Source organism: Bombina bombina, chromosome 12 (assembly GCF_027579735.1).
Source record: "Bombina bombina isolate aBomBom1 chromosome 12, aBomBom1.pri, whole genome shotgun sequence".
NCBI lineage: Eukaryota > Metazoa > Chordata > Amphibia > Anura > Bombinatoridae > Bombina > Bombina bombina.
Genome location: NC_069510.1, coordinates 33,242,868 through 33,267,416, shown reverse-complemented (window position 1 = coordinate 33,267,416; position 24,549 = coordinate 33,242,868). Strand labels below are relative to the sequence as shown.

The window sequence follows — 24,549 nt, the reverse complement described above, 5'->3', positions numbered from 1 at the left end:
CCTACAGGAAGAATAGCATAGCCCTTTGCATGTAGTTTATATTGACTCTGTTGCCAAGGGGAATTAACCATTTAGGATACAATTGCAGAAACTATTCAGATTTTCAATATTAACTGTTAAATCATTTTAGCTAATAGTGTTTTCTTATAAAATATTCACATTAGTAGCAGTGGCATATGATGGTTACTGTAATATATATATATATATATATATATATATATATATATATATATATATATAGATAGATAGATAGATAGATAGATAGATAGATAGATAGATAGAAACAGTTTTTCCAATAATATATTTTCAAGTTATTGTAATTTTTTTAAACATTGAAAGTCTAAATTTTTGGTCAGTTATTGTAATACTGTTGGATCAGCCAGAGAATGTTTATAAAATAAATGACAATTATTCTCTTAAATTGTATTTTGCAAATAAACAAACACATAGTTCTATATTTTTTTGTTTTGGTTTCATTCATATTAGTTACTTTTACATATAATGAACATGAGCAGAGAGGAAAAAGTTTTGCAGTTCTTGGTAATAATCTGTTAGTTCTTCCTATGTTACAAATGTGTGGTTTTTCCTAAGTATTTTAGGGATATTCAATTTGTAATCCCCCAGAAAACACTTATTTAATACAAAAAATAATTAAACAACATTGTGATATTTACTCATAATATCAGATTTATAAATTTCTAAAGAAGATACTAAAGTATGCTGCATTTTGTCTGAATTGGCTACTTACTTCACAGTGGTCAAATTTGCAGCTAAACTGTTAATAACCACAATCAACAAATATAAATAAGATAAGCATATGTACCAGGGTATGTTTGCGGCAAACGGAAAATCCTGCAAATCTGAAAACTGTGCTGAAAAATGAATGTTTTTACATTTATTTTGCATGAGATATTTAGCATTGAAATGCTTAAAGAGACACTGAACCCAAATTTTTTCTTTTGTAATTCAGAAAGAGCATGCAATTTTAAGCAACATTCTAATTTACTCCTATTATCAATTTTTCTTCATTCTCTTGCTATCTTTATTTGAAAAAAAGGCATCTAAGCTTTTTTTATGTTTCAGCACTCTGGAGAGCACTTTTTTATTGGTGGATGAATTTATCCAACAATCAGCAAGGACAACCCAGGTTGTTCACCAAAAATGGCCGGCATCTAAACTTACATTTGTGCATTTCAAATAAGGATACCAAGATAATGAAGAAAATTTGATAATAGGAATAAATTAGAAAGTTGCTTAAAATTTCATGCTCAATCTGAATCACGAAAGAAAAAAATTGGGTACAGTGTCCCTTTAATAGCAGAGCATGTAGCTGCCACCTATACTGAGAATATTTGTACGGTAGTAATGGCTACAGAAGAGTTATGTAAATAAGAGGCAGCAGAAGAGATCACACTCCCAATGGGGGTAGGAGAGATAAGCACTAAAATGTTCATTTTCCATTGTTCTCTCTATTTTTTTTTTACATAAGAAAAATGTATCTACCTACAATTCTCCTCAGTAAAACCAGACCTTTACTAGTGATTTAAAAGTCAAAAGAACATAGATATGGGACAATATGTAAAGCTAAAGAAAGATCCTTAGTGATATCAAATATTGGTCTTTGTGTATTCAGAATTATATAAGATCAGGAAGCCTTTGTTTACTTAGAGAGATATAAGGTGGTCCGTTCTCAGAGAAAGCTCAGGCCATTTGATAGGGTTGCGGTCTTAACAAGCAAAAACTGCTAGTTCATATACAAACGTAAACCTAAAGGATCAATTTCCCATACTTTTTATACTCTGCAACTGATATAGGGCTAGATTACAAGTGGAGCGCTAAATAATTGACAAAAAGTCAAATGTGTGGGTGCGCAATAATTAACCAGCTGGCTGGGTATCGCTACCATGAGCTCTCGGTAGCAATTAGAGCTTATAAAATTAACTAGAGATCAGATCTATGGTTAATTTTATAACTGTGCCCTAAATGGCCCCAAAATACAGTGTTGTGTATTTTATTAAAAAATGAAGATAACAGCATCTTTATTTTTAATATAATTACTGCACTAGGCAGTATTTTAGGGCAAAAGTTGGTGGGAATGGGGTGTTGAAAAGTGCTTTTATGTTGCAGTCTTTGGGAACTGTGTGTTCCCAGTAAATATATATGTATATGCTTATATACATATATATTTATGTGTTAATATCTGTATATACACATATTACACATAAATATATAATCATATACATATATATTTAATAATGCTGCCATTGTTGCGCGACTTATTGCATGTGCTGCGCTAGGTTCTCATGCCGTCTGTGACAACTTCAGAACGAGGCTGCCATTAGTGCTTAGGGAAGCTCGCTCTTGTGAGCGCAATGCTTTCCTGCAATGCAATCACGAGCTTGCGTTCGCATTGCTGTGAAAGTGTAATACCAGCGCACATTTGACCCATTCTAAGTAATTGAAAGCACATTAAGGGAAAATTTATTTTACAGTAAAGTGTCCCTTTAAGTATAATCTAGCTGTTTTGTAGTCATTCTTATGAGTGGTGTCTTGGCACACTACCAGCCATTTAGGCTAGAGAGTTGTAAGTAATGCCAGGACAGTAAGTTACTCTGCTGATATCCCTTCATTTGTTGATGCAAACACTGCAAATGCTCGGATAGACTTGCCAACTCACCTAGATTTGCTGATAAAGCTTTATGCAATGTAATCTTATTTAGGTAAAGTGTCCACTGCAGATTAGAGTTTATGGCCAGAAAATAAAAAAAAATATGGGCTTCTCCAATATGTGTTTAACCTCTGAGTGTCACAAACATTGTATTTGTACCTGCAAACAGCCTCTCAAGGTTCCAGCTCACTGCACTTGGTACAGGAAGCCTAAATGTAACTCACTGATATGTGCAAATGATTTCTCCTCCCCAGGGAAACTAGACTACAGTATTTATCTCTGATGCTTCTCTTGTTCTTATCAAGAACCACAAGAAGGATGTTACCTATATACATTATCTGGTCGTGGTGCATCATACTCTACAATCCTGTGTGCTAGGTCCAAAATAAATACATCATGTAACAAACTAACCACAAATTAACAATTAACCAACATCATAACTAAAGAATTACCAGAAAGTGGTAATGATGTCACTGTTACTTACAACATATCTATCTATCTTTCTACTTATCTATCTATCATCTAATCTATTCAATCATCTATCTACAGTATATCTCTATCTATTTATCTATCTATCTATTCAATCATCTCTCTACAGTATATCTCTATCTATCTATCTATCTATCTATCTATCTATCTATCTATCTATCTATCTATCTATCTATCTATCTATTCAATCATCTCTCTACAGTATATCTCTATCTATCTATCTATCTATTCAATCATCTATCTACAGTATATCTCTATCTATCTATCTATCTATCTATCTATCTATCTATCTATCTATCTATCTATCTATTCAATCATCTCTCTACAGTATATCTCTATCTATCTATCTATCTATTCAATCATCTATCTACAGTATATCTCTATCTATCTATCTATCTATCTATCTATTTGACAGTCTCTTTGTCTGTGACTATCTATCTATCTATCTATCTATCTATCTATCTGTCTTTTATCTATCTATCTGACAGTCTCTCTGTCTATAACTATCTATCTATCTATCTATCTATCTATCTATCTATCTATCTATCTGATAGTCTCTCTGTTTGTGGCTATCTATCTTTTATCTATCTATCTATCTATCTATCTATCTATCTATCTATCTATCTATCTGACAGTCTGTCTATGACTATCTATCTATCTATCATCTATCTTTCTATCTGTCTATCTATAATATATCTATCCATCTGTCTTTTATCTGTCTATCTAATTATCTGTGTCTGACTATTTATCTTTAAATCTATCTCTCTGACCGTCTCTCTGTCTGTCTATCAAAACAACAACAACAACAAAAAACAAAAAAACAACAAAAAAACAATACATTTCACAAGAAAACAAGATCTGAATATTTCATTGAACTTTTTAAATAATTTAAGATTTCCCAAAGAAAAACTGCAAAATATTTCACTACACTCTCCTTCGGATGGTCAGATTTCCTCTGTGTGTTACCTTCTGCCTTGACTTAGTTATATGCAACATCAAATGTTAAACGGTACATGTGAAATTTTGGGGGTTAGCGAGAAATGCTTGTGCAATAGCGCCCCCTGCACATTCGGGGCCAATCGGCCGCTAGCAGGGGGTGTCAATCATCTCGATTGTATGTGATCGGAATGATTGCAGTCCGCCACCTTACGACCGCTGCTTCTTAATTACAGTTTCCGGCAGAGATAGCCGCGTCCGCTGCTTATTAAATCTACCCCAGAGTCTGAGTTTAATTACAGAATTCTCTGTACATAATATCTATGTCCCCAACTATCAAGTTTCTTGTCAGTATCAAATCTTATACCGGAAGATAGATAAATCAGACTAAGGTTTTATTAAAGGGACAGTTAAGTCAAAATTAAACTTTCGCTATTGAGATAGAGCATATCCTTTCCAATTTATATCTATTATCCAATTTGCTTTGTTCACTTAATACCAATTGTTGAAAAGTAAAGCTACGTGGGGTGATAGAAGCTCAGGGGTATGCGTGTTTGTAAATATGTATAACATTGCTATAAACAATGTTTCAAACACTGCTGCCAGATGGCTAGAGACACGTGCACCATCCTCTCTTTAACAAAGGATACAGAGAGAATGAAACACAATTAAAAACAGAAGTAAACTGGACAGTTTTTTAAAATTGCATGCTCTATCCAATACACTAAAGTTTAATTTTGACTTAGCTGTCCCTTTAATATGAACTAAGGATTTCTCCTCCTTAAAGGGAAATTAATGACAATTTTTATTTATGCATCAGAAATTAATCACCATATTGCAAAAGATTTGCATTCAAAATAGAGGATTTACTTAAACCTGAACTTTTAATGTGTTAGACAAATATATCTATTATTTTGCAGTCCAGGACACAACCCATAAAGAGCCTCTTGTATATTGTTTATATGTGCCAATTAGGAGCAGGTATAAACAAGTTACCCATATCAGCCAATTGCTGTGCAGCACGTAGGAGTGGCCATAGTTCTGCAATCCACAGAGTGCACTCCAGCCTATGGGGGGGGGGGGGGCACTAGTTTTCTGAGTTATTCTACAGTAAAAGTAGTCAGAACAAAATAATGAAAATGCATTGCAAAGTTGTTGTTTTTTTAAATAATTAATAATTAAAGGGATACTGAACCCAATTTTTATTTTCATGATTCAGATAGAGCATTTAATTTTAAGCAGCTTTCTAATTTACTTCTGTTATCAATTTTTCTTCATTCTCTTGCTATCTTTATTTGAAAAAGAAGGCATCTAAGCTCAGGAGCCAGCAAATGTTTGGTTCAGAACCATGGACAGCACTTGTTTATTGGTGCTGTCCAATCAGCAAGGACAACCCAGTTTGTTCACAGAAAATGGGCCGGCATCTAAACTTACATTCTTGCTTTTCCAATAAACATACCAAGAGAATGAAGAAAATTTAATAATAGGAGTAAATTAGAAAGTTGCTTAAAATTGCATGCTCTATCTGAATCATAAAAGAAATAATTTAGGTTTAGTGTCCCTTTAATTGAGTGTTGTTTAACCCCTTAATGACCGTGACGTACCATGTTTTTTTATATGATATACCCACCCTCCTCCCTTCTTCTAACAGGAAATAGCTGGTGGCGAGACTGCGCTATTAATTGCACAATCCCCTAGAAAGACCAGCAATATACAGGGTTCGTCACTGTTCTTTAAGGAGTTAATCAGCGATTACGTGTTGTAAAAGATGTACCCACAAAAAAGTTTTCAAAGTATTTTAAACTGTCATTCTGTTAGCAGAATGTAAATTGTTTTGCAATACAGGAACACACCCACTGACCAGTCTTAAATATGTCTATATAATCTCCTTTTTTGTGGCCCATTAAAGAGACGAGCAACCTGTTTTTACATTATTCAGATAAAGCATACAATCACCAATTTACTTCTTTTATCAAATGTACTTAATTCTCCTAGTATACTTTGTTGAAAAGATACCTATGTGGATAGCATGTAGGTGTCTAGAAACTAGATGTCAGCAGTATTTTCATGATATATAATATTTTAACAAGCATGTTTGCATAACTGCAGCCATATAGTGTTTCAGATACATGCAGGCTCCTTAGCTTGCCTACCTGCTTTTCAGCAAACATACCTAGGAAACTATCAGCTAGATTATGAGTTTTGCGTTATGAGTGAAAAAGCATTGTTATGCTTCATAACGCTGCTTTTTCCCTAATGCCGCTATTACGAGTCTTTCTTGTAGGTATAGCTGTACCGCACACCTTTTCGGCCGTCACGCAACGTCAGTACCGCATTTTTAAAAAAGTCCTTTTTTAATGGGACTTCCATAGCACCGGCATTACGAGTTTGTCTGGGAGGCCAAAAAGTGAGCGGTACTCTCTATAACCACAAGATCTGAACCGCCATCTAAAGTCAGTAGTTATGAGTTTTACGTTACAAAGCTGTACCATAAAACTCATAACTAAAGTGTTAAAAAGTACACTAACACCCATAAACTACCTATTAACCCCTAAACCGAGGCCCTCACGCATTGCAAACACTAAAATAAAATTATTAATCCCTAATCTGCCGCTCTGGACATTGCCGCCACAATTTTTTTTAAATTAACCCTTTTTCCGCCGCTCCGACATTGTCACCACTATATTAAACCTATTAACCTCTAAACCGCCGCCCTCCCGCATCGCAAACACTATTTGAATATTATTAACCCCTAATCTGCCGTCCGCCCACACCGCCGCAATAATAAACCTATTAACCACTAAACCGCAAGACCCCACAACGAAATATACTAAAATAAATTAACCCCTAAACCTCTGACCTCCCACATCACTAACTCTACATAAATATATTAACCCCTAATCCTAACCCTAACGTAACCCTAAGTCTAACCCTAACGCTAACTTAACCCTAAGCCTAACACCCCCTAACTTAAATATAATTAAAATAAATCTAAATAAACCTACAATTATTAACTAAATAATTCCTATTTAAAAATAAATACAAACTTACCTGTAAAAAAAACCTAACGGTTAGATTACGAGTTTTGCGTTATGAGGGGTGCGGTGCTAACTTGCACGTTATTGTCACCGCTCACTTCCCTACAGCGCTGGTATTACAGGTTTACAAAAACCCGGCGTTATCAGGCAAAAAGTAAGAGTAGAGCAAAATTGAGCTCCATACCGCACTCCAATACCAGTGCTGCTGAAAGCCGCGGTGAGCTGGTTTTACCTGCTCGTGCACGATTTCCCCATAGACATCAATGAGGAGAGCCGGCTGAAAAAAAGTCTAACACCTGCAAAAAAGCATCATAAAGCTCTGTAACGCAGCCCCATTGATTCCTATAGGGAACCTAAATTTATGTTTACACCTAACAACCTAATATTAACCCCGAGTCTAAACACCCCTAATGTTACACTTATTATTTTAACCCCTAATCTGCCGCCCCCGACATTGCTGACACCTCCATTATACTTATTAACCCCTAATCTGCCACTCTGGACATCGCTGCCACTATAATAAACATATTAACCCCTAAACCGCCGCACTCCCGCATCACAAACACTAGTTAAATATCATTAACCCCTAATTTGCCGCCACTAACATCGTCGCCACCTACCTACATTTATTAACCCCATAATCTGCCGCCCCAATGTCGCCGCCACTATACTAAATTTATTAACCCCTAAACCTAAGTCTAACCCTAACACACCCTAACTTAAATATAATTAAAATAAATCTAAATAATACCTACTATCATTACCTAAATTATTCCTATTTAAAATGAAATACTTATCTATAAAATAAACCCAAAGCTAGTTACAATATAACTAATAGTTACATTGTAGATAGCTTAGGGTTTATTTTTATTTTACAGGTAAGTTTGTATTTATTTTAACTAGGTAGAATAGTTACTAAATAGTTATTAACTATTTACTAACTACCTAGCTAAAATAAATACACATTTACCTGTAAAATAAAACCTAACCTGTCTTACACTAACACCTAACCTTACACTACAATTAAATTAATTACCTAAATTAAATACAATTACCTAAATTACAAAAAAAAAAAAAAACACTAAATCACACAAAATAAAAAAAGAAATTATCATATATTTAAACTAATTACACCTAATCTAATAGCCCTATCAAAATAAAAAAGCCCCCCCCAAATAAAAAACCCCTATCTTAAACTAAACTACCAATAGTCCTTAAAAGGGCCTTTTGCGGGGCATTGCCCCAAAGAAATCAGCTCTTTTACCTGTAAACAAAAATACAAACAACCCCCCAACAGTAAAACCCACCACCCACACAACCAACCCCCCAAATAAAATCCTAACTAAAAAACCTAAGCTCCCCATTGCCCTGAAAAGGGCATTTGGATGGGCATTGCCCTTAAAAGGGCATTTAGCTCTTTTTCAGCCCAAACCTTAATCTAAAAATAAAACCCACCCAATAAACCCTTAAAAAAACCTAACACTAACCCCCGAAGATCCACTTACAGTTTTGAAGACCGGACATCCATCCTCAACGAAGCCGGGAGAAGTCTTTATCCAAGCGGCAAGAAGTCTTCAACGAAGCTGGGAGAAGTCTTCATCCAAGCCGGCAGAAGTGGTCCTCCAGATGGGCAGAAGTCTTCATCCAGACGACATCTTCTATCTTCATCCATCCGGCGCGGAGAGGCTCCATCTTCAAGACATCCGGCGCAGAGCATCCTCTTCCATCGAAGTCTTCTTACAGAATGAAGGTTCCTTTAAATGACGTTATCCAAGATGGCGTCCCTTGAATTTCGATTGGCTGATAGAATTCAGCTAATCAAAATTAAAGGTGAAAAAATCCTATTGGCTGATGCAATCAGCCAATTGGATTGAGCTTCAATCCTATTGGCTGATCCAATCAGCCAATAGGATTGAGCTCGCATTCTATTGGCTGATTGATAAGGCTATTAGATTAGATGTAATTAGTTTAAATATCTGATAATTTCTTTTTTTGTGTAAATTAGTGTTTGTTTGTTTTTGTAATTTAGTTAATTGTATTTAATTTAGGTAATTGATTTAATTGTAGTGTAAGGTTAGGTGTTAGTGTAAGACAGGTTAGGTTTTATTTCACAGGTAAATTTGTATTTATTTTAGCTAGGTAGTTAGTAAATAGTTAATAACTATTTACTAACTAGTCTACCTAGTTAAAATAAATACAAACTTGCCTGTGAAATAAAAATAAAACCTAAGCTAGCTACAATGTAACTATTAGTTATATTGTAGCTAGCTTAGGGTTTATTTTATAGGTAAGTATTTAGTTTTAAATAGGAATTATTCAGTTATTAATAGTATGTTTTATTTAGATTTATTTTAATTATATTAAGGTTAGGGGGTGTTAGGGTTAGATTTAGGGTTAGGTATAGGGGCTAATATGTTTATTATAGTGGTCCGGAGCAGCAGATTAGGGGTTAATAAATAGGTGGCAGCGACGTTGAGGGCGGCAAATTAGGGTTTAATAATATTTAACTAGTGTTTGCAATTTGGGAGTGCGGCGGCTTAAGGGTTAATATGTTTATTATAGTGGTGGCGATGTCGGGAGCGGCAGATTAGGGATTAATAATTGTATTTTAGTGTTTGCGATGCGGGAGGGTGGCGGGTTTAGGGGTTAATAGGTAGTTTATGGGTGTTAGTGTACTTTTTAACACTTTAGTTATGAGTTTTATGCTACAGCTTTGTAGCATAAAACTCATAACTACTGACATTAGATTGCGTTACGAATCTTGCGGTATAGGCTGTATTTCTCACTTTTTGGCCTCCCAGAAAAAGCTTGTAATATCGGCGCTATGGAAGTCCCATTGAAAAAAGACTTTAGGCAAATTGCGTAATTTAATTTGCGTTATGGCCAAAAAAATGTGCGGTACAGCTTTCTTGACAAGACTCGTAATAGCAGCGGTAGTGAAAAAGCAGCGTTATAACCCATAACGCTGCTTTTTCACTCATAACTCAAAACTCGTAATCTAGCCGTAAAATAGCTAAAATATAACTAATAGTTATATTGTAGCTAGCTTAGGTTTTATTTTTATTTCACAGGTAAATTTGTATTTATTTTAACTAGGTAGACTAGTTAGTAACTAGTTATTAACTATTTACTAGCTACCTAGTTAAAATAAATACAAAGTTACCTGTAAAATAAAACCTAACCTGCCTTACACTAAAAACTAACATTACAATAAAATCAAATAAATTAAATTAATAAAATACAATTTACTAACTTACAAAAAAAATAATGACTAAATTACAAAAAAGAAAAAAAGAAAATATCAAAAATTAAAACGAATTACGCCTAATCTAATAGCCCTATCAAAATAAAAAAGCCCTCCCACCAAAATAAAAAAAAAACCCTAGCCTACACTAAACTGCCTTTTGTGGGGCATTGCCCCAAAGAAATCAGCTCTTTTACCTGTAAAAAAATACAAACACCCCCCAACAGTAAAACCCACCACCCCCACAACCAACCCCCCCCAAATAAAAACATATCTAAATAAACCTAAGATAACCATTGCCCTGAAAGGGCATTTGGATGGGCATTAGCTATTTTACATTGCCCAAAACCCTAACCTAAAAAAAAACCCACCCAAAAAACCCTTAAAAACCTAACACTAACCCCCGACGATCCACTTACATTTATCGAAGTCCGGACATCCATCCTCATCCAGCCGGCGAAGTCCTCATCCAAGCGGAAAGAAGTCTTCATCCAGGAGGCCTCTTCGATCTTCATCCATCCGGCGAAGTCCTCATCCAAGCGAGAAGAAGTCTTCATCCAGACGGCATCTTCTATCTTCATCCATCCGGCGCGGAGCGGGTCCATCTTCAAGACATCCGGTGAGGAGCATCCTCTTCTTACGGCCGTCGCTGGAAAATGAAGATTCCCTTTAAGTGACGTCCCTTACATTCCTATTGGCTAAAAGATTTTTATCAGCCAATTGGAACAGCCAATAGAATGAGAGCTCAATCCTACTGTCACGCAAACATTTTACTTTCAATTTATAATCCACGTACTAACCTACACACGTTAAATGTTTATTTCTGGTGGTGTTTGCACAAGAACCAAAGCGCTAAACAGTGCGTCACTTGTAATATGGCCCTTAATGGGAGACATTTTTAGAGTACACTGCCCCTTTAAGCATAAGAAATGTACTTATCTTGATGGCAACTCACATATTGTGTATTAAATTATATTCAGCTGCTATTGTCTTCATTCTGTGCCCTATCTGCATGACATGTGACACGTCTCAATGTAACATTCTATAATGTTAGTAATTACAGTGAGTTATTCTGCATTTTTTTTTTTTTTTTTATAAGTGTAAGATAGACAATAAACTCCTGGGAAGTCACATAATTAATCTGACATTCAAAATAATCACTTTGTCAAGAGTCATTTGTCTGAGATTGTTAATAATGTGCAAAGTAAATTACTGCAAGTTCCTTATGAGCTAAAAATGTTTTTTTTTTTTCCCTGAACGATTAATGTGTTTTTTTTTAATGTATAGAATAAAAAGAAACATATTATTATACTATGTTGGGTGCCCATTATAGAGAAAAATAAAGAAGAAAAAAAAAACTTCTGGAAACTTTTCTTTAGTGATCTTTTTAAAAGTAATTGCAGAGTTTTCAAGAATGAAAATTTATAATAATTGCAAATTAAACATTCTGTAGCCATTGTGCTCAAATAAACAGTGAGGAGAAAAAATTGTGAATAAGGACTGTGGGGCATATTTATCAAGCTATGTACGGAGCTTGATGCCCCGTGTTTCCGGCGAGCCTTAACCTGGCTCCATAACCTGTCCGCCTGCTCTGAGGCCACGGACAGAAATCGGCAGAAATCAACCCGATCCAATACGATCGGGTTGATTGACACCCCCTGCTAGCGAATCTGCAGGGGGCGGCATTGCACCAGCAGTTCACAAAAACTGCTAGTGCAATGATAAATGCAGACAGCGTATGCTGTCTGCATTTATCGATGTGCAGTGGACATGATCCGCTATATCGGATCATGTCTGCTCGCACAATCATAAATATGCCCCTGTAAATCAACTATGGTCATTTCCACCAATCAAACTGTTAATATTCGATTTGTTATTTCCACATTAGCGCTAGAGCTATACCCTTTGGTAAGTTACTGATTTATATCTGCTCTTCAATTCTAGTTGAGAATGATTACAGCATTGCGGCTTTTAAAATATATCCACAACTATGTCACCATGTGAAGCCAAGTTGTTTGTATGGGAACTCTCTTTCTGGCATCGAAGGGGTTAAATGGAACTCATTTTAGGACCACAAAAAGTCAAAATTAAACTGCCATGATTCAGTCAAAACATACAATTTTTATTATTATTATCATCATTTATTTATATAGTGCCATAAAATTCTGTAGCGCTGGGTACAGAGATATGATTATACAAGGTGACATATACTCAGAGGTGGCGTGGATTTAAGGGGCAGCAATCTTATCACCTCTGCTTCTTAACTTATGTTTCAGACAGACCTGAAAATTCAGGGGTAGATTGCAGCATCCGCTGCTTGATAAATAGACCCCTAATTATGTGTTTAATGAATTGCAACATAGTAACATAGTAAATGAGGTTGAAAAAAGCCCGAAATGCATCGAGTTCAACCTATACAAATCTTAATATACTTACAAAAAAGCTCCAGTTGAGCTTAAATTGATCCCATTAAAAGGTGACCCATTTAACACAAGCAGTCATATCCCTGAATTCTGTCTCTAACCAGAAATGTATCCAAACCATTTTTAAATGTATCTAAGGTATTGGCATTCACTGCCTTCTTTGGTAATGAGTTCCACAATTTTATTACTCTTACAGTGAAAAATTGTACAATCATAAAATGCTCTAACATATTACAACATTTTCTTTTTGTACTTTTATATTCCTTTAATTTTGACTTGTGTCCATGCAACCTTTTCTAACCTCAGTCCTCCCCTCCTTTGTTATCCCTGTGAACCCCTTAGCATGTTAGCCTACGAGCCCATCTGTTAGTGGATAACCTTCATGAGAGATTATTTACAACAGTGCAACTCTTGGCAGGGTCCTCTACCCACTTGTTCCCTATAAATGTTACCTTGCACACCATACCTCTGTTTATAGCGCTGCAGAATCCGTTGGCGCTCTACAAATAACTAATAATAATATAGGGTTAAGGAAATGACTTGGTAGTGGGAGCTGACCTAAGATGGGAATTCGATAGCATGTCCTATTGCATAATGGTAGATGTAGTGATCTGTTTTATTATATAAAGTTGTCCATGTCCTAATGATAAGTTTACATTGAAGAAAAAGGAAGAGCAAGGTCTACAAATAACATTGCTGCAGGGGGGCAGTTTAAGAATTGCCCATAAAGGTGGGGGGGAAAGGGAATAAGAGGTGTTTTTATTAAAGTGGTAGTTCAAGGATGCATGCTTTAATTAAAATTAAAAGAAAGCAGGAACATTACGTTAAAGGGACAGTCTAACTTTCATGATTCAGATAAGGCATGTAATTTTTAACAATTTTACAATTTACTTTTATCACCAATTTTGCTTTGTTCTCTTGGTATTCTTAGTTGAAAGCTTAACCTAGGAGGTTCATATGCTAATTTCTTAGACGTTGAAGGCCACCTCTTTTCAGAATGCATTTTAACAGTTTTTCACCACTAGAGGGTGTTAGTTCATGTGTTTTATATAGATAACACTGTGCTCATGCATGTGAAGTTATCTGGGAGCAGGCACTGATTGGCTAAACTGCAAGTCTGTCAAAAGAACTGAAATAAAGGGGCAGTTTACAGGGGCTTAGATACAAGGTAATCACATAGGTTAAAAGTATATTAATATAACTGTGTTGGTTATGCAAAACTGGGGAATGGGTAATAAAGGGATTATCTATCTTTTAAAACAATAAAAATTCTGGTGTAGACTGTCCCTTTAAGCAACTTTCTAATTTACTCCAATTATTAATTTTCTTAATTCTCTTGGTATCTTTATTTTAAAAAAATCAGGAATGTAAGCTTAGAAGCCGGCCCATTTTTGGCTCAGCACCTGGGTAGCACTTTCTGATCGGGTTCTAAATATAGCCACCAAACAGCAAATGCTACCCAGGTGCTGAACCAAAAATGGGTCAGCTCCTATGCTCACATTCCTCCTTTTCAAATAAAGATAACAAGAGAAAGAAGAAAATGTATAACAGGAGTAAATTAGAATGTTGCTTAAAATCGCATGCTCTATCTGAATCATGAAATTCTATTTTTTATAAGACTATCCCTTTAAACTGCGGAGGGAAATAATATGACTGTACCTGCACATGCCAGATTCACTCTCCCTTGCAAGTCCCAGGACAAGCATCCTGACTGGCTGCTTAAAGTACCTTTACAGTGGGAGATGGCTATGGATGAAATGTTGATGTGAAATATCTTTCTTTTTTATATAGAGATGTTCATATAATATTTTCTAGTCAGAATTTTATTAGATATATTGCATTCTGTCCAAGGGCTGAAACGTTTAATTAAAGATATAACATTTGTGTTTGTGTATGCATATGTGTGTATAAAAATATATATTTCTTTCCTAAGACATGGAGAGTCCACAACGTCATTCCAAAAACTAGTGGGATATTCACTCCTGGCCAGCAGGAGGAGGCAAAGAACACCCCAGCAGAGCTGTTAAGTATCACTTCCCTTTCCCATAACCCCCAGTCATTCTTTTTGCCTCTGTCAATGAAGATGTGCAGTTGCTGTCTGAAGATTTTATTCCTTTTATGGGTACTTTTCCCTGAAAGCAAGGATTGGGGCTTAGCTGTGTTCACGTCAATCTCTTGAGTAAGAGTAGTGGTGGCTTTTAAGCAGTTAGAAAGTGGTGAGGTTGTCCTTGCTTTGTTTTCTAAAAAAAATGTGCTACCGCTGTTATAAAAAGCCTGAGCTGCTTTCTCTGTTCTCTCTTTTTCTACAGGTCTCTGACAGGAGTATGTGTCCTTTCACACCTGGTGAGCTGTCTTTCTGCCCGACAGCTGGATATGCAGGTAGGTACTGGAGTCTTGACCTATAGATTATGCATTAATTGGATACTTGTATAGCGCACAACCTTGAACTTAATCGACTTGTGGTACTGATAACAGGTACTATTATTACCCAACATTTTTTTTATCGACCTCAGAAAGATTAAAGGCTGAGTGGATCTTGCTGAGATTGAACCTGCAACCCTTGGGTTGCTACAGATCTCTGTAATAGTGCATTAGCACAATGAGCTATCTGTCCGGCCTTTCATAGGACATAGGACATAGGTAATCCTTTAGTAAGGATTTTTTTGGGGCAGTGGGCAGGCACTTGTGGTATGTACTGTCCCTTATGTTTTATGGGACTGTTGACCTTGTGGCAAAAACCTTTTTATTGGGAGTAAGCTAGATTGTTCTCCTCTTGCTTAGATAGGACCTTAAAATCTAAGGATAAATTACTCTCTTCTGAGCCTATAGTTTCTCAGGATAATGCTGTTCAGGATATGCCACAGCTTTCTCCTCAAACGTCCCAAGCCTCAATGGCATCACATACAGTGCCCTGCTGTTCCTCTCAGCCTCCTGGAGGCATGTATTTGCCTGTAGATTTTGCTGCACAGATATCTTCTGAGGTGTCTGCAGCTTCATCTGCTTTTCCCATGATGAGGAAGCGCAAGAGGAAATCAAAGCATATTTCTGATAATAAGGTGTCTGTTCCGACTTCCGGTTGAGGGCGGAGCATCTACACGCTGGTTGTGTTCCTCCGAGGGGTGGTGGAAGTATCGCTCCCACCACGCTGTCATCTCCCTCCGCCATTTGCCTCGTGGCCCTTCACCTTCATGGGCTGGATGTGGGCGTAGGCACTACAGGTGCCGGCTGTTGTAGAAGTCACAGAGTGAGCGGATTGTCCACTAAAGTTTCTGGAGCCATACAAGGAAGACGGGAAGAAACCGCAAGGGGAGAAGCCTGCCGTTTGGGAGCTGTGCTGCTGGTTATGAATCAGCGTCTCCTTAAATGGAAAGCAGGAGCGTAGTCTGAATCCGGAACCCCGCTGGTAGGCTGGAGCAGGTGGTAGATGGAGGAGTCCGTTACACGTCGGCTCTGCCTCGCGGGTGGAGGATTGAAAATACAAGCTCCTGGTCCATTGGTCAGAGCCAGCTAACCCAGATTGGCATAGTAATGTGCCCTCCGGTATATTCTTGTGGACCAAGCAGCGCTTCCTAAGATACCTCGTTGGAGCAGCAAGTACTGCATTACACCTGAAGCCGCAAGTATTTAAATCTGCTGTGTGGGGAGATATGTATTGTGTATAATTTAAATCTTGGGCCAAAGTATGGAAGCATATTACTGGACATAAAAAATATATTCACATATATAAGAGCTTGGATAAAAGTTCTCTTGGACACTAAGCTGCATTCAAATGAATTAACACGCTAAAAACCGCATATTGTTTGGGGACAGTTGATCTTCACCATATTAAAGGGACACTCAGGTTAAATTACATTTTCATGATTCAGATACAGCATGTCATTTTAAACAACTTTCCAATTTACTTCCATTAAACAAAATGTGCACAGTCTTTTATATTTACAATTTTTGAGTCACCAGATCCTACTGAGCATGTGCAAGAATTCACAGACTATACGTATATGCATTTGTGATTGGCTGATTGCTATCACATGGTACAAGGGGAATGGAAATATACATAACTTTGAAATTTGTTATTAAAAAATCTACTACTCATTTGAAGTTCAGACTAAGTGCTATTGCATTGTCTTGTTATCTTGCATGTGTTGACTGGTCCTTTAATATGTCTGCATAAGGCATTAAATGTTATTTCAGTTTGTGGACGGTTTGAGAGGACGGTAAAACAAGAAAATAGTCAAAAAAGCAACAAGGATATTAACTTTTGATGCAGGGCTGGTAGTGCTTCTGCTGGACAAGTTGGTACTAAAAAAAAAAAAAGGAAAAAGGGGGAAAAAAAAGCAGAAAAAAAGGAGGAAAAAAGAAAGGACAAACTTTCTCTCATTGGGTTTTTTTTTCTCTCTGTATGTGATCTATACACCAATTATGTCACTAGAGCCATGCTGCTGGTTATAAATCAGCATTACCTTAAAGTCTGCATTTCAGCTTAAAATAATTGAGCCAGGGTTAGGATATTATCTTGCCTTATCTTTCTATAACTGTAGGTAGAATATAGGGTAATCCCCTACTGTGAAATAAGCTTGGCACATTCTGGGTTTTGATCAATATTATAAATCTGGTTATAAAATAAATTCTGCTTTCCTCCCTTAGATATTATTCACTGTATAGGAAAAGTTGGTATACTTTTCCTCCTATACACTCTCATGTAAAAGAATATATTTTATTAGGTGTCTTATTATTAAGCAAAATTACAAAACTGTAATAATTTAAATGTTGTTTCTTTTCATGGGACATTATTTACTTTAAAGGAAAAGTAGTTGTACTTTTCCTCCTATATTTCACCAGTTGTTTTATTAGTTTTTTTTTCTTCGTTTTTTTTTCACTGCTAAGGTTTGTGTTCACCTAGGGCTACACACTCGCCCGATAATTGTTGTGGGGGCTTTTTCTTTACATTTGAATATTAAAGATTGTAACATTTTCTTAGTGCCTGCACATGTATAGGTTTATCACGCAGGCAAAAAACACTTCACTCACCATGCCTGCAAAAATAAGGGATAGGAAAGTTAGAACCACAGATACTAGCCTAGACTCTATTACTGAGGTGGATATTTCTACTATAAATATACAGCCCTTAATGGCCCAACTTAGAGAATATTTTACACCGCAATTTGCAGAAATTAAACAAGAACTCTCAAATATTTCCTTAGAGATCACATCTCTTTCCTCTGAAGTAAGACAGTATGATAATAGACTAACTGAAGCTGAAAACAGAATTTCAGACCTTGAGTACTTAGTCAATAATCAGGATAGTCAAATACAAAAACATGAGTCCAGAATTTACAATTTACAGAATCGCCTGGACGACCTAGAGGATCGTTCCAGGCGTAATAATGTTAGAATTGTAGGGCTACCTGAAATATCTGAGTATGAGGATTTGTTGAATTTTACTTCCAATATATTGCCTTTGGCTCTTGGGTTTCCCCCCAACAAATCCCGTTGGCAGTTGAAAGAGCTCATAGAATTGGTCCAAAAAAGAAGGTTAATGGTTCTGACAGAAATAGAATGTGTATTTTTAAATTACTTAAATTTCAGGATAAGATTGAGCTTTTGAGACTTTATAAGAAAATGGATGTACTTTTAATGGGAAATAATAAAGTATTATTATTCCAGGATTTCTCGAGTGAAACCTCTGCCAAGAGAAAGTTGATGGCGCCCTACTGTACACAACTTATCAATAAAGGCTTAAAAGCTCGTCTTATATACCCGGCCAGGATTATCCCAGAGGATAAAGAAAATAGGCTCACCTTTAACAATGTTACAGAGGTCCAAGAGTATATTAGATCTATGAATAAATAGGTGTGATACATGCTAAGTATTTGTTATTATATTCCCATCTACCAAAGATATTTTCTGTATGCTCAGAGGTAAAGTTAGTTTTTTTATTACAAATGGTGGGTATAATGTTTCTGAGATATCAGGTTCTCTCCTTTTAAATCGAGAGCCCAGGTGGGCCTCAGATACTGAATATTGATAAGGATAGGTATCTTTCTATTCTACCATGGTCGACCCTTGTGACGGCACCCATGTCGTTTAGACGATGTTGGGAGTTTTATGTTCTTTCTTTTCTTTTTTTTTTTTTCTTCTTTTTCCTCTCCTTCCTCCCCCCTCCGCTTCTCTCATAACCCTTCTTGCAGGTATTCATATTATCAGCTCTTAAATAAATTTTAAGAGATAAGATGAGTTTTAACCAAAGTAAACATGTTAATCTGCTGTCGTGGAATGTTGGTGGAGTATCTTCCCCAATGAAACGCAAACTTATAATTAAATGTATAGCCAAACATAATCCTGATATAGTATTCTTGCAAGAATTACACCTTTCTGAAGCAGAATTACCTAAGCTTAAGATAAGATGGGTGGGAGATTTAATACCTACCCCTGTCAGAAATAGGAAGGCCGGAGTAGCGATTTTATTTCATAAAGATTTAGATTTTAAGATTATAAACATAGAGCTGGATCCGGAAGCTAGATACATTATTGCACAAGTATTAATTAATGGTGTTTGCCTCGTATTATGTAATGTGTATGGTCCAAATGAGCATAGTCCGCTATTCTGGGAAATATTGAAAGTTAAATTATATCCTTTCAAGGGACAGAATCTTATAATAGGAGGTGATTTTAATATCTCTCCCCTTCCCGAGCTGGACAGACTATCAAGAAAAAGGTTGAAAGATTATAATAGAAGTGCAAAAACTCTTAAATCTTTTCTTTCTAAACTTAAGATGTTTGATATTTGGAGGATTGTCAATCCAGATGCTAAAGTTTACTCTTGTGAATCAAAGGCCCATAAAACTTTTTCCAGGATTGATATCTTATTTGTTTCAGAATCACTTGCCATTATGAAAATTATTCCTCGGATAAACGATATAGAAATTTCTGATCATGCAATTATCTCCTTGATTTTTCCTGCCTTGGCAAGACCAAAAAATTTCTTTCCGCGTTTTTGGGTTAATAATGCTAGATTTATTTCTCTTGTAAGGTGTATCCAGTCCACGGATCATCCATTACTTGTGGGATATTCTCATTCCCAACAGGAAGTTGCAAGAGGACACCCACAGCAGAGCTGTAATATAGCTCCTCTCCTAACCGTCATAGCCAGTCATTCTCTTGCAACTCTCAACAAGCTAGGATGTTGTAGGAGAGAGTGGTTAAATATATTTAGTTTATTTTCTTCAATCAAAAGTTTGTTATTTTTAAATTGTACCGGAGTTGTGCTATTTTATCTCAGGCAGTAAATAGAAGAAGAATCTGCCTGAGGTTTCTATTATCTTAGTAGGTTGTAACTAAGATCCATTGCTATTCTCACATATGTCTGAGGGGATTACACAGATGAGGTAACTTCAGCGAGAGAATGGCGTGCAGTTTATTCTGCTATCAGGTATGTGCAGTTGATTTTTTGATCCGTTATTGAACTAAGGGGTTAATCATCCATTTGCAAGTGGATGCAATGCTCTGCTAGCCTATTACATACACTGTAAAAATTTCGTTTGATTTACTGCATTTTTTCACTGTTTTTCAAATTCTGACAAAATTTGTTTCTCTTAAAGGCACAGTACCGTTTTTTATATTTGCTTGTTAACTTGATTTAAAGTGTTTTCCAAGCTTGCTAGTCTCATTGCTAGTCTGTATAAACATGTCTGACATAGAAGAAACTCCTTGTTCATTATGTTTAAAAGCCATGGTGGAACCCCCTCTTAGAATGTGTACCAAATGTACTGATTTCATTTTATGCAATGAAGATCATATTCTGTTTTTAAAAAAATTATCACCAGAGGAATCTGACGAGGGGAAAGTTATGCCGACTAACTCTCCCCACGTGTCAGACCCTTTGACTCCCGCCCAAGGGACTCACGCTCAAATGGCGCTAAGTACATCTAGGGCGCCCATAGTGTTTACTTTACAAGACATGGCGGCAGTCATGGATAATACACTGTCAGCGGTATTAGCCAGACTACCTGAACTTAGAGGTTAGCGAGATAGCTCTGGGGTGAGACAAAATGCAGAGCATACTGACGCTTTAAGAACCATGTCTGATACTGCCTCACAATATGCAGAAGCTGAGGAAGGAGAGCTTCAGTCAGTGGGTGATGTTAATGACTCAAGAAAGATACCTGATTCTAATATTTCTACATTTAAATTTAAGCTTGAACACCTCCGCGTGTTACTTAGGGAGGTTTTAGCTGCTCTGAATGACTGTGATACCATTGCAGTGCCAGAGAAATTTTGTAGATTGGATAAATGCTTTGCAGTGCCGGTGTGTACTGATGTTTTTCCAATACCTAAAAGGTTTACAGAAATTATTAATAAGGAATGGGATAGACCAGGTGTGCCGTTCTCTTCCCCTCCTATTTTTTGGAAAAATGTTTTCCAATAGACGCCACCACACGGGACTTATGGCAGACAGTCCCTAAGGTGGAGGGAGCAGTTTCTACTCTAGCAAAGCGTACTACTATCCCTGTCGAGGACAGTTGTGCTTTTTTAGAGCCAATGGATAAAAAATTAGAAGGTTACCTTAAGAAAATATTTATTCAACAAGGTTTTATCCTACAGCCCATTGCATGCATTGCCCCTGTCACTGCTGCTGCGGCGTACTGGTTTGAGTCTCTGGAAGAGGCTTTACAGGTAGAGACTCCATTGGATGACATACTTGGCAAACTTAGAGCACTTAAGCTAGCCAATTATTTTATTTCTGATGCCATTGTTCATTTGAATAAACTAACGGCTAAAAATTCTGGTTTTGCTATACAGGCGCGCAGAGCGCTATGGCTTAAATCATGGTCAGCTGACGTGACTTTAAAATCTAAGCTACTTAACATTCCCTTCAAGGGGCAGACCCTATTCGGGCCTGGTTTGAAGGAGATTATTGCTGATATCACGCGAGGAAAAGGTTGTGCCCTTCCTCAGGACAGGTCCAAATCTAGGGCCAAACAGTCTAATTTTCGTGCCTTTTCGAAACTTCAAGGCAGGTGCGGCATCAACTTCCTCTAATAATAAACAAGAGGGAACTTTTGCTCAATCCAAGACGGTCTGGAGACCAAACCAGACCTGGAAAAAAGGTAAGCAGGTCAAAAAGCCTGCTGCTGCCTCTAAGACAGCATGAAGGAACGACCCCCTATCCGGTAACGGATCTAGTAGGGGGCAGACTTTCACTCTTCGCCCGGTCATGAACAAGAGATGTTCATGATCCCTGGGCGTTGGAAATTATATCCCAGGGATATCTTCTGGACTTCAAAGCTTCCCCACCAAAAGGGAGATTTCACCTTTCACAATTATCTGCAAACCAGATAAAGAATGAGGCATTCTTACACTGTGTACAAGACCTCCTAGTTATGGGAGTGATCCATCCAGATCCAAAGGAAGAACAGGAACAGGGTTTTTACTCAAATCTGTTTGTGGTTCCCAAAAAAGAGGGAACCTTCAGACCGATTTTGGATCTAAAGATCTTAAACAAATTCCTCAAGTTCCGTCGTTCAAGATTGAAACTATTCATACCATCCTACCACTGATCCAGGAGGGTCAATATATGACTACAGTGGATCTAAAGGATGCTTATCTTCACATTCTGATACACAAAGATCATCATCGGTTTCTCAGGTTTGCCTTTCAAGACAGGCATTACCAGTTGTAGCTCTTCCCTTTGGATTAGCTACAGCCCCAAGAATCTTTACAAAGGTTCTAGGGTCGCTTTTGGCAGTCCTAAGGCCACGGGGCATAGCAGTAGCCCCTTATTTAGACGACATCCTGATACAGGCGTCAAACTTCCAAATTGCCAAGTCTCATACGGACGTAGTACTGGCATTTCTGAGGTCGCATGGGTGGAAAGTGAACGAGGAAAAGTGTTCTCTATCCCCACTCACAAGAGTTTCCTTTCTAGGGACTCTGATAGATTCTGTAGAAATGAAAATTTACCTTGACACGGAGTCCAGGTTATCAAAGCTTCTAAATTCCTGTCGGGTTCTTCATTCCATTCCGCGCCCTTTGGTGGCTCAGTGTATGGAAGTAATCGGCTTAATGGTAGCGGCAATGGACATAGTGCCGTTTGCACGCTTACATCTCAGACCGCTGCAACTATGCAGGCTCAGTCAGTGGAGCGGGGATTACACAGATTTGGCCCCTCAACTGAATCTGGACCAAGAGACCAGGGATCCTCTTCCCTGGTGGCTATCTCGGGTCCATCTGTCCAAAGGTATGACCTTCGCAGGCCAGATTGGACTATTGTAACAACAAATGCCAGCCTTCTAGGTTGGGGTGCAGTCTGGAACTCCCTGAAGGCTCAGGGATCGTGGACTCAGGAGGAGTCTCTCCTTCCAATAAATATTCTGGAACTAAGAGCGATATTCAAGGCTCTTCAGGTTTGGCCTCAGTTAGCAACTCTGAGGTACATCAGATTTCAGTCGGTCAACATCACGACTGTAGCTTACATCAACCATCGAGGGGGAACAAGAAGTTCCCTAGAGATGTTAGAAGTTTCAAAAATAATTCACTGGGCAGAGATTCACTCTTGCCACCTATCAGCTATCCATATCCCAGGTGTAGAGCACTGGGAGGCGGATTTTCTAAGTCGTCAGACTTTTCATCCGGGAGAGTGGGAACTCCATCCGGAGGTATTTGCACAACTGATTCTCTGTTGGGGCAAACCAGAACTGGATCTCATGGCTCTCGCCAGAACGCCAAGCTTCCGTGTTACGGATCCAGGTCCAGGGATCCCAAGGCGACACTGATAGATACTCTAGCAGCGCCCTGGTCTTTCAACCTGGCTTATGTGTTTCCACCGTTTCCTCTGCTCCCTCGACTGATTGCCAAGATCAAGCAGGAGAGAGCATCTGTGATTCTGATATGAAGATCTAGTGGACATGTCATCCTTTCCACCATGATCTCTGCCTCTGAGACAGGACCTTCTACTTCAGGGTCCTTTCAACCATCCAAATCTAATTTCTCTGAGGCTGACTGCCTGGAGATTGAATGCTTGATTTTATCAAAGCGTGGCTTCTCCGAGTCAGTTATTGATACCTTAATACAGGCACGAAAGCCTGTCACCAGGAAAATTTACCATAAGGTATGGCGTAGATATCTTTATTGGTGTGAATCCAAGGGTTACTCATGGAGTAAGGTCAGGATTCCTAGGATTTTATCTTTTCTCCAAGAAGGTTTGGAAAAAGGATTGTCAGCTAGTTTCTTAAAGGGACAGATTTTTGCTCTGTCTATTCTTTTGCACTAGCGTCTGGCAGATGTTCCAGACGTTCAGGCATTTTGTCAGGCTTTAGTTTGAATCAAGCCTGTGTTTAAACCTGTTGCTCCACCATGGAGCTTAAACTTGGTTCTTAAGGTTCTTCAAGGAGTTCCGTTTGAACCTCTTCATTCCATAGATATCAAACTTTTATCTTTTATCTATTTTTTTTTTGCTAGCTATTTCCTCGGCTCGTAGAGTCTCTGAGCTATCTGCCTTACAATGTGATTCTCCTTATCTGATTTTTCATACGGATAAGGTAGTCCTGCGTACCAAACCTGGGTTCTTACCTAAGGTGGTATCTAACAAGAATATCAATCAAAAGATTGTGGTTCCATCCTTGTGTTACACAATCTGGACGTGGTCTGTGCTTTAAAGTTTTACTTACAAGCTACTAAAGATTTTCGTCAAACATCTGCTTTGTTTGTTGTCTACTCTGGACAGAGGAGAGGTCAAAAGGCTTTGGCAACCTC

The 24,549-nt window shown here is 37.5% G+C and overlaps 1 protein-coding gene across 1 annotated transcript in view; it reads left to right on the top strand.

The window, feature by feature from the left end:
* Nucleotides 1-24,549, top strand: part of KCNT1 (potassium sodium-activated channel subfamily T member 1) — a 497,185-nt gene that overhangs the window by 773 nt on the left and 471,863 nt on the right. The window lies entirely within an intron of this gene.